At 41.1% G+C, this 12,226-nt stretch overlaps 1 long non-coding RNA gene across 1 annotated transcript in view; it reads left to right on the forward strand.

Moving 5' to 3' along the window:
- The window catches only part of LOC117282445, a 14,969-nt gene extending 2,976 nt beyond the window's left edge, over positions 1-11,993 (forward strand). Inside the window, exon 2 of the long non-coding RNA XR_004513185.1 lies at positions 11,536-11,993. This is a non-coding gene — a long non-coding RNA (uncharacterized LOC117282445). The remainder of the gene's footprint in view (positions 1-11,535) is intronic.
- The last annotated feature ends 233 nt before the right edge of the window (positions 11,994-12,226 follow it).

Consider the following 12,226-nt stretch of genomic DNA (forward strand, 5'->3'; position numbering starts at 1 on the left):
TGTCTCGTCACTAAAATGCAGGGCAAAATCATGATATTAAGATAGGAAACAGATGATTTGAAAATGTGGCACAGTTCAGATATTTGGGAACGACTATAACAGATCAAAACCTGATTCGGGAGGAAATTAAGAGAAGATTGAACTCGGGCAATGCTTGCTACCATTCAGTCCAGAACCTTTTGGCTTCTCGTCTGTTGTCGAAAAACCTAAAAATTAGAATATACAAAACTATAATTTTGCCTATGGTTCTGTATGGGTGTGAAACTGGGTCCTTGAAATTAAGTGAGGAACATGGACCGAGGGTGTTTGAGAACAGGGTGTTGAGGAGAATATTTGGACCGAAGAGAGATGAAGTGACAGGAGGTTGGAGAAACTGCATAATAAGGAGCTTCATAACTTGTACTCTTCTCCAAGTATAATTAGAATGATCAAGTCAAGGAGGATGAGGTGGGCAGGTCATGTAGCACAAATGGGGGAGGCGAGGAATGCGTATAGGATATTGGTGGGAAAGCCAGAAGGAAAGAGACCACAGGGAAGACCAAGGTGTAGGTGGGTGGACAATATTAGAATGGATCTTAGAAAGATAGGATGGGATAGTACAGTTGGATAGATCTGGCTCAGGATAGGAACCAGTGGAGGGCTCTTGTGAACACAGTGATGAACCTTCGGGTTCCATAAAATGCTGGGAAATTCTTGAGTAGCTGCAGAATTGGCGGCTCTTCAAGAAGGGCTCAGCTCCATGAGTAAGTAAGTAAGTAAGTAAGTAAGTAAGTAAGTAAGTAAGTGAGTATTATGCATAATCTACAGAATCTGCAATACACGTATATGTTCAATAAGTACTGGCTAGTGAATGAGTTATACCCAGTGGCGTAAATCATATACCTTTGCTTGTTCAGTTATGTATCATTTTAATTCTTGTATTAGGGTTTTACTCAGGTCTGTTTGGTAGAGTTAGGACGGTGTATCTTTTCATTTTATGTGAGGTTTCGCTATTGTCTAGTAGACTCACTGCTAGTGCATTCGTGTGGTTTTCTAATTTTCTTAAGTGTTTGGTATTCTACTTTTTTATTTCACTGAGCACTGGGTTCATTTGTATGTTTTCATGGATCCTGTGGTTGTTTATGTACCAAGGTGTGTTCAGAACGGATCGGAGAGACTTGTATTGGAAGCTCTGGAGGATTTCGCTGTTCGAATTGGACCAATAGCTAAATTCCATAGGACCATATGGGTTTCAGTTTGCTCTCTATTGATAATGTTGATCTTGTGAGTAGCTAGTGCATTTGTTTCGCCTTTAGATCGAGCTGTTTTCTTTTTGTTTTGATGTTCCCTGCCCATGTTATTCTACTATCGATATGCATGTCCAAGTACGTATTTCAGTTCCTTTTTCTGGGGGGTGGATCAACATTGTCCATTTACACTGTCGGACACGTTTGGTTACGTAGGGTGAATGTACGATGTACGCAATGTGCGTGGATTTACTTTGATTTACTTTGGTTCTCCATTTGTTCGCCCAACCGTCAGTCTTATTGGTGGTGGCTTGGAATTCCATTGAGGCGTGACTAAGGTCACTAAGATTGCTCTTCATCGGCGAAGGTAGCAGTTGCTGTGTTGTCTGACGTGAGGATGCTTTTGTTGACAGGATATAGGACGGGTCCTAAGACACTTCCTTGCGGTACGCCTCCTTCAGTTTTCCTTTAAGGTTGTGATTTTGTCTTTGAATTTTACTAGAAAGAGTCTATACAGTAGATATGGTTATAATGCTCTGTAATATGCATGTGGAAGAATTTTTCTGATTTCAGTAGTTCACTCAACAGATATGCAAGTTGTAGTGAAATAGACACGAAGCACACCGCACCTGACGGTGACCGCATCATAGTCGATATACTCTATGTTGTTACACTTATCAATTTGACGCCTCGGAGTAATCGTGAAATCACGTTGCAATTACTGCATAATTTCGATAAATATAACACTAACACGGGTGTGTTGCTTGTGAGTGAGTGTTCACTATAGCCTAAACCAATGAAACGAAGCGGGATGTTGAATTATGAATTATTAATATTTATTAGCAGTATAGAACTAGAGAGGAATTGTGCTGAGGTTTCCTGATTTAAAACAGCCACAATATTGAAGTCTGCATATCAAATTTTCGGGGAGAAAAAGTACTGACGTTCTGCCTCAGTAAGTAACAGGGGCGAAGTTAAATGCAGTATGTTCTTCCGAAATGTTGGTACTCGCCTACTGGATTGCACCATTATGAATAGGAATAATACCGACAAGACTGTGCTTTAAGTAAGGGAGGAATTATTATGGGATTTTGGGAGAAGATTGTTGTGAGTTTATCCCGACATATCTTTTGAAGGATTAAGGGAAATCTTTGTAAGCCTTTATAAACCGACACTTGTTCAATATTAACCAAGAGTGCTACCCACTGCCGTATTAAGAGATGTAAGAATACAAAGATCACATTCACAGAATCACCATACTGAAGCTGTGAGTAGTGTAAGCTCCACCAATCTCCCGAATGTTTGATCCGAAGTCAGTAACATGATTGGCTATGGACTGAACGATCAGAGTTTGATTCTCGGCAAGGGCAGTATTTCAGCGGCTGTGGTGTCCACCATTCTTTTCCTGTAGTTAGTCGCCCGGGACATGAAACCGCCAGCTGCAGAATGTTTGTAATTTTACTTTCACGCCCTCAAGTCTCCTTGAGATGTTGAGCACAAGCGCTTGGCTGTGCGCAGAGTGAGCAGCCCATCCGCCCTCTACATTCAACTTCCCTTCAATTACTAAATTGAGTTTCGCGGCTAGGAAATCGGTTTCGTGATTTAATCATTTACTTCCTCTTCAGCGATCCGAACGGTGACATTGCGCACCGCACATCGGCCATATTTCCTAAGTGAATTGGAAGCGAAGTTATCTCGCTGGGTGGGACGCAGCGGTCAATACTTTCCATGCTATGCACGATATGCCGTATCTGCCATGAACACGATCTCTAATTCGATTTCCGACAATGTGAGTGAAATAAACACTTATCTTGGCCTTCCATATATTTACGACGTTTTATCACTGGAAGCCACACGCGATATACCACGGATAAGAGGGTTGCGAAAGAAGAAGACAGGTTTCGTAAATAACATTCATGGCTAGGACCGTTAACTTCATAGGTTATGTACCGCCAAATGGTAGGATTGTGAACTGCAATGACGTGGAAGAAAGTGGCGTGGTCCTTTTCGAGCCACTGTCCCAAAGGAACGATGAAAACAACGCATAGTCTAAAAAATATTGAACTGCGCGAAGACTAACTCCTTCAATAATGAATTTCGCCTAAATAGTACTTCAAAATTCAGTTCCAACCTCACAGAAAACACACCGTATTTCCATCAATAAGACGAGCCGCTTGGTCCTGTTTAGGTAAATATTCCTGTTTATTCTGAGAATCTTATGCAAATACGCAAATCCACTGTGTAAAAAAAAAAGATATTTAATGTTAAAGCAGGTGGTACTTATAAACCAATAACCATTTTATTTCGAAGTGTTAAGCAAAATACATTTTGGCTGCACAAAACTGAAAGATTTAGAAGCAGGGTCTCTAACTTGATTGCAAATATGGACTGTGAGGAGGAAGAAGAGACGTTGATATTTTTGTTGTGTAAGAAAGGACAATAACTGAATAGAAAATTCATATGATTGATTTCATTAATTAGAATTTGGTTATGTGTACTGTGAATTGTTGCCTGTTTATATATTTCGACTTGCACCCTTCGATCATTGCGAGTAATTGAACTTTGATCTGCGGAATTATAACGTCGTATTGCATTGTCTTTTACGTGTAATCTGGTGCTCTTGCACAAAATATTCTCGCTTCCGAGGTGATAGAACGTCTGACTTTTGCACATTTATTACCGCCCATTTGTTTCGAGGTAGCTGGATACGAACTGGCTCGCTCCCGGAAATGAATTTCATACTTGTACGCACAGTTGGTTAGGACGCATTGCCAGCCAGAGCCAAAAAGGTTAAAGGCAAATTTGTTCCTGTTCCTAAATAATTAAGGACTACACCATAAAGGCGCATGCGCGAGTGGATGCATAGATTCACGTTTTTCTACCTCGACACTAGTCGGAAGTTAGTGGTCAGCTTCACGTCCCAGCTGCTTTACCCCCGGGGAAAGAACTGCAGGCACCCATTGTAAAGGAGGCTGAGTGTTCCACAAAATCGGCATTAATGACGTGGAGAAGAGAAAATTCTCGACCCTACTGGGATTCGAACTGCGACCTCTCTGTAGTAGAGCCCGTATCCAGTTGCTATACCGACTGCGCAATCCTCGCTTCTTGCTAGTCAGAGCGATCAGAGCCAAGTTAGAGTAATTCTGATGTAGCTGCTTCTCTTGAAACTTCTAATACTGACGAATGGTACTTAATCCCCTGCGACTTATGAACACGACTGAAGGCACAAGCCATCCCAGTGCTGTACATTTAGGTTTTTGCTTTGGTTCTGTGAAGACATATTCCACTCGCGCTGCACTATCTGAAGTGCATTAGTCGCACTTTACTAATTGTACTATAGTTTTTTAAGCAAACGTTATATCACAGTAGTTAAACTCACAAATTAATCAAACTGGAAATCAGGTACCGAGCTTTTATCCATTCAAATAAATTTATGGACTGTGAACATTTTAAAGCGACGAACTATGCGCCCCGGCGTCTGCTCACTGTGCGTAGAGCGTCGAGAAATCAGTTTGCTAATGTCTCTGGGCATAATAGTCCTTTATTCTGAAAGGAAATAAGACCAATTCCTGCAGGATGATGAAATTAAGGAGCGTGAGGTGAGCGGGACATAAAGCGCCCACGAGAGAGATGCCAAATACGTAGAGAATTCTGACCGATAAACCCAAAGGGAGGAGCTCTTAGAGAGGTACATGGAAGGACAGTATCAAAATGGGGTGAGAAGATGTGGACTGGATTGAAATGGCTCAATATGGGGACAAGCTGCGGACTCTAGTGGACACGGTAACGAAACTTAAGGTTCCGTAAGATGCCTGGGCCCCTTCTAAAGGATTCTGAGGACTGTGAGATAGACTTGAAGAGGTATTGAGTTTCTGAAGTTTGCCTGTTTGATTACATCGTTTCAGAAACGGGATCTGTTTCTGTCCTCAGATTAAAAGATGGACAGGCGCCTACTCAGCTGGGTCCATTAGAAAGTAACTGGTCCTTTGAGTGTTCAGAATAGTCCAGAAACCCAGCAATAGATAACCACTGTGATCTTCTTCCTATAAGTAAAATGCATATTTATTGAAGCATGTGGTAAATTAAGGTATCGCTTGGCTTCCAATAACTGTGTGCGACACATTAGTATATAAGTAAAAGTAGAAGTAAAGCTAACCCTGTAACAGGCCGTGAAGGCCCATAGGGCTGGGAGACGTTGAGGGTCCCACATTATCTAGACAATTGGCTCAAAGATGTCGGTAAGTTTGTCAGCCTTACGCGCCGGCAGCGCATTATTCCCCAGGAAAATTATGTAATTAATTCCTGGTACTCATTTCTGTTAGAAGCTGAGTCGACCCCAGGGCCATAGTGCGGCTGGAAAGATTAGGTCAATTGACCTAATTGGTACTTGAACCCGTGAACTTGTAGCATCCGATTGTCACACTTCAAAATATCACCAACCGAAGGTGCTTTTATATGAAGAAGACACGACGTCAGGACTAAGTGCTGTTGCAGGTGTCCTCTTTGTAATTCATGGAGTGTATAGACGAATGTGGCTGATTATGACAATAAACGAGACCGCGCCAGTTAATTACAATTCTTCACACGTTTAAGTAAGGCAACACCAACTTGTTTCCTGACAAGCCTAAAGCCAAGGAGATGGTAGACCGAAGGTACTTTACGGAAAAGGTGATACAAAATTTTCGTTCCATAATCTCAGACTAGAACAAAAACATTTTGTAGAACAAATTATCGTAGATGATGAGAAAATACTAAATGATTTATTTTCAAAAATGATCACACGATTGGGAGATAATGTTTGTCTGTCCGTCCATGTGTTTACTCTTCATAATTACTCCGCATATTGCGATGAAATTTGGACGCAAGAATAGTCTGACGAATTTAATTTTAGTACAAATATTTGTGTTTCTGGACATTATCCACCGCCCTATTTTTTTCAAAACACAACGTATCTGGACAGGACGGTGTTTTTAGATAAAGACAGGTCGATGGATAATGTCCAGAAACACAAATACTTTTACTAATGTACCATCGTTACAAAATTTAGATTGAATTTAAATTTAATGAGTTGAAAGTAGAGAGCGTGTGTGGTGCTGGAATACGAAAATCTTTCAGTGCGTTGGAACAGGAGCTGGTCTGTTAACTGAGTGTTGTAACAGTAACTGAAATGACTTGTGAGTAGTATGAACGTTTGTTTGTTTGTATCTATTATAGTCTCTTTATGTACGAGTATTAAGCCTGTGTACGACAAAACCCTGGTGTTATGTGAACACAGTTCCTTGTTTGTAACGAAACTCAACCAAATAAACTAAACTAAACTAAACTAAGATGAAGGGGAAAGATTGATTCTATTATTAACCTCTTCTATTATTTGCAGGAATTTATAAATTAAATCTAAAATCCTAATCAACATTGAAACAGCTGTATGTGCCAAGAAAGAGCATGCTTGTGAGATAGCTTCACATATCGTCCGAATGCTCTTAATTACAGGGTGCTCCTTGGGTTTACACGCTGTAACTACCCACTGCTCTGCTGCTGATATCACTATGCATAAGTCAGTAGACTGCCATTCTCTGTCCGTACACCAAGCTCTTTCTTGGACCTTCGAAGCGGTGTTGACACTGCTCACCACTTACTTTTACGTAATAGAAAATCTTCGTTTTTCCCCAAGTGTATTTAAGTAGCATTAACGTGTTTTCTTTATTAGGAGGAGGAGTCGGTACAGCTCAGTATGCATATTGCCTGGAAACATGGTTTCGACTCCCGGCATAAGCAAGAAATTTTTGTTATTCCCCAAGGTTCAGATAGTCTCTGAGGCTCACGCAGCCTCCTATCCAATCTGTACTAGGAGTGAAGCAGCTGGCGTGAAGCTACATAAAATCGTTCGTTCGCACGCTTTCTGTTGTAGAGTATTACCTCTTGCTGAACTGTTAACCTGTTTTATTGGGATGTATCAGTTATAAGTTTTGCAACTGATAATATTTAAATTCATGTTTCGATGGTGTTGGTCGTCACGGTAAGGAGAACAGTTAGATGAACATTCATCAGAATGAGTACATTTGGAAAATAAACGTGAATATGGGATGAAGCTAGGAGACACTGTATTAGCGTCAGAAGGAAGAGGCAGTTCAGCTACTGGTCTTCTCTGATGGTGCTAGTCTCATAGGGAAAAGAAAGAACAGGAATAAAAACGCAGAAGCTGCCGTAGATGCTAGGAAGGTGGTTGGTCTATAAATGAATATAGAGAAGTATGTAAGTGTGTGTTCATGTCTTTTAACAGAATTCAGGGAAACCTTGTAACAAGAAAAATAACTAACAAGTACTTAAAACATGTCGTAAAATCCGTATATTAGTAAACGACGCTCATAAGTCAAAAGTGCTTTCAAGAATAAATTAAGAACAAGTTAGAATGGATAAATGGTATATTTATGTTTCAGAATTATTTTGTACTATACCGCATACCTGCCGGTCACGGTAGCCGAGCGGTCTAAGGCGTGCACTGTTTCGCTCGCTCGGAATCCGGGATCGTGGGTTCGAATCCGACTCAGGGCATGGATGTTTGTGTGCGTTTTTCTGTGTTTGTCTACAGGTAGAGGCCTTGCGACGAGCTGATCACTCGCCCAAGGAGTCCTACCGTATGTGTAAGATCTAGTAAACCGAAGTGAAACGGAGAGTTTCACGGAGGTAGGCCTAGGCCCACTGGGGCTGTAGTGCCACAGGAAAAGAAATACCACATATCTAAAAATATAAAAGAATAAAGCATAGAATGATATAATTTTACCTGTTGTTTTGCGTGGGTTTTAAGATTGTTCTCTCATTAAGAGAATAATTTAGACCTGTGTTGAAGATCGTGAGAAGAATATCTGGGCCTAGGAGAGAGGAAGTAACTAAAAGTTGCAGAAAAATTTATAATGACGAGCTCTCGGCTTTGTACTGTTCACCAGTTAGGACTATTAGGGTGATCAAATCACGAACGAAGAGACAGTTGATGCACGGGACCGATGGGAACTGGATACACAATTTTAGAGAAGAAACCTGAAGGGAAGAGACAATTTCGGAGTCCTAGGCGAAAATGGACTACGATAATAAAAATGACCTTAAAGAAATAAAATATGATTCTATTAACTTGATTCATCTATCTTAGGGTAAGCACCAGCTGTTCGCTCTTCAGAACACAGTAATGGGTCTTGTAATTCTATTCATGGTGGGGATTATTGACCAGCTGTGATACTAGTAGGTTCTCAGGAACGCCTCTGCTGGACCTCGCCAACATAGCAGATCTTCGTTCCAGGTACCGTCGGGACCTATGACCAAATTTTTTCTTCCAAGACTTTTGCACATTCTGAAATGGGGCCCCCTCTTCGACAAGAGGAGGGGTCTGAGTGCTATTGGTCACTCACCCTCTACCGGGGGCAACCCGAGAGGGCGCACACTAAAAAAACTGGGGGCCTCACCTCCACACGCACACACACTGTGACACTCCGGCTCGACACCCACTCTCTGAAACGCGCCCCAAGCTCTTTGCTCAATGTACGTACTTAGTGTATTTCCGTTCATGGAGGTAAAGTTGCCCGGTGCTTAACTAATTAAACACTACGCCATGAAGGGGAGTGGCTATAGAGTTCCATGTTTTCCTGACCTCGGTACTAGTTGGAAGTGAGTGGTCAGCTTCACGCCTCGGCCGCTTCATTCCCCGGGAAAGATCCCCAGATAGGGATGGGCCCCAGAACCGTTGTGGGCGACGTGGAGGAAAGAGAATTCTTGCCCCTACGACTTCTCGATCTCCGATCCCTCGGTTGTCCAACCCGTAGCCATTCGCTATCCCGGCTCTGCATTTACGCTCATAAATAAGGCAAATGTTAGGGTTTCCGTTTCGCATACTCGTAGTCCCATCACAACATCCAATACTGAATAAATGCAAAATAAAATTTTAAAATTCGTAAAATTGTCCCCGCAATTAATTATTTAATTAAGGATTATGCCATCAAGAAATATATGGGGACAGAAGATTGAGGTGAGTGGTCAGTCTGAAGCTCCTGTCCCTTTATCCCCGATATTCATTGGATACGAGGCTGGGTGTGCCCCAGAGCTGTTCTGGGATCTATGGAGAGAAGAAATATTTCTTGCATCTGCTGGAAATCGAACCCCAGTTGTCCAGCTGAGCTACACAGGTTTCAGTAACATCTCTTAAATAAGTACTTTTCAGTACAATAGCGTCAACTGACGACAGAGAGACTATTATTGGCAGATCATGCTGCCGGCCGAACCTGCAACCCATACGTGCCAGCTCACTGTCAGGCAGACACATTCCGATTGTAATGTACAGAGAGACAGATTGCGTTATATTGGTATAAATGCCGAGACACAGTCGCTTTTGTCCAACGAAACTGACTGTATTATCACACTATGTTCGATTTGGCTTGCCTTGGCCGGAAGTTTCTTACAGATGTGCAAAGGATAGGAAGTGAACCTACTCTAGTTGTCTTCCTTCTTTAGATGCAGCTGCATGTTCATGTAGATTGCAGACCATAAAAGAAAAAAGAATTACGGAAGTTGAAAAGGTTGGCACCTGCCCGTAACTCTGTGACAGGGGAAGACGCAGCCTGGCTGTGAGTTTCTTCGGTGGTTCTCAGTTTATGGGTCGCGAATACATTATTAAAATCACGCCTGTTGTAGCATCATGTTGCAGTTTTACTTAGTGTTATTAATTAGTTCTACAGTCTTACGTGCAACAGTTTTATTAAAACTTGATAAATGCTAGTGACTTTGGAAGTTTTAACAACATGTTTCGACCGAAATGGTTATCATCAAGTCTTAACAGTTACGGGGGAAGGAATTTGCTGTCTTTCTGCGTTGATGTTTAGTTGTTGGTGTATGGTTCCCCCAGTGGGCATGTGTGTATTCCCCCTTGCTGTGTTACGTTCCCCGTCGCATCATGCTCCTTGTCATTATAAGAATAAGAACCAGACCAGCTCAGCAAGCAGCTGGAAACAAGGCAAGGAACATAACGTAACACAGCAAGGAGGAATACACACATGCCCACTAGGGGAACCATACACCAACAACTAAACATCAAAGCAGAAAGACAGTAGACCCACAATTTTTAACATATGATGAGGACCAATTCGGTCGAAACGTGTGAAAATTTTAAGTGACTAACTTTTATTAAGTTAAAAAAAAATTACACATAAAACTATAGAACTAATTAAAACACTTTATTTTCATTTTAATAAACGAACCATAATAGAGCTGACAAAAGCGAACGGTTATGGAAAATGAACTAATATCCAGACATTTTATTGCATATGAAGTTTCGCAGTTTTAATGACGTAGTCAGCTCGGATGTCTTTTTCTATGTCAAATTTGTGTATCGCATTTAACGGTTATTACGCAACGATTTAGCTTATGTCATGCTTTTATAAACAGTTTTCAAAGAGATCTTCACAGCTGCTATCAGAGTGCACTGTTCATTGTCACTGCAGATACTGTTTCAATTTTCCTCATCTCTGTGCAAGACACGATCCGAGAATTATCGTTAGAGCTCTTGTACTCTTTTAGGCCCACGTCCTTGCATGTTCTACCTCGTGTCTTAATGTACGTTGCGGAGTTAAATTTCCAGCTCATTCCATTTCGCTTTATAACCCCGTTACAATATTCACCAGTGGAATTAGAATTTCAAATCATATGCCTCTTTCGCAACAACGACATTTGTCGGCGTGTATCGCTATGCGCGTTGTATGAGGACAGCTTTCCCATTACGCGAGTTGTTATACTTTCAGTTTTTAATAAGAAGTTGTTCTTCTGTATGGTTTATTTCATTTCATTTTTTGTAATGGCTCATGAGTTCAGTGGACTATGAAAATTGGATCGTGGTGGTAAAAAGGTTGAGAACAACATACAGTAACAGAAGATACAAGTAGTTCGGTGAAAACAAATTTTACAAATGTCTTATTTCAAATTCTGCATACATTTCTGAATTCATTGTAGTCTTCGGGGGTACAACACCGCGTGGTTTAGAGGGCGTATTCCACCTCCATCTCGGGTAGGAGTGAACCAAGCTGGTAAAATGGGAGACTGTATGCTCCTTTGAAGTATTGGTGCCCACCTATCAGACTATGGAACTGCATGGGCGCCGTCAGGAATTTTTTCCAGGGAGGCGGAGGTAGCAGGCAGAAAATTTGCTTACAAACGTGTTTAGTCCAATTAAGAACATTTTTAATGAGTCATTTGTTAAACGCTTTTGTATTCCAGATAGAAAACGTTTTTAATTAATTTTTGTTGTTAATTTTGGTACATTTCTTCCTTTCAGATTCGATTTTTTCAAAAATACAAGGGGGCACCTGTGTGTTTTCCCTCCCCCCAACCTACCGGCACCTATGCAGCACGGTGTCACTGGAAACCTGAAATCTTGTAGTCTATTATTTTTTCTTGTTCGTAGTTCTGATCCATTGTAGGTTACTACCCCAGAATTTGCCTGGGGCGAATGAGTAGAATTACAAAACTCTTAGTCAGGATAGCCGACCTACTCGCCAAGACTGAGCCGAGCCCCTGCGAAGTTCGGTAGCTGTTATCAAGTAATTATTTGAAATTGTGAAGTGAAGCTTAATGATGGATCAAAGAATTGATTTAATTCTTTGATCTAAACATTTAACGCTGACTTATGAATTTGTCTTATGAACAGAATTGTATGATCCAGTGATATTTGTTGAATAATAAGTGATGTGCAACAGGATGCTACAATAAAGGAGTAATTAATTGTATGAAATATACAGCGAGTATACTTGTATTTTGTTAAGCGCCAGGCATATTTAACTTGTATTTCTGATCATACGTCAGTGTTTTGCTGTCTCTTTCTTCAGACACAGGAAGCGAAACTGATCTCTCTTGAGGAAGATATACTCGTATATATATATATATGCACCGAGGGACACAATTTGGACTTAAGCGTACAGAAGCAGTAGTAATTACGGAGGGACAGCTACCCGCCAGATGTCTCAATA

The sequence above is a fragment of the Cryptotermes secundus genome, unplaced genomic scaffold (assembly GCF_002891405.2).
Source record: "Cryptotermes secundus unplaced genomic scaffold, Csec_1.0 scaffold318, whole genome shotgun sequence".
NCBI lineage: Eukaryota > Metazoa > Arthropoda > Insecta > Blattodea > Kalotermitidae > Cryptotermes > Cryptotermes secundus.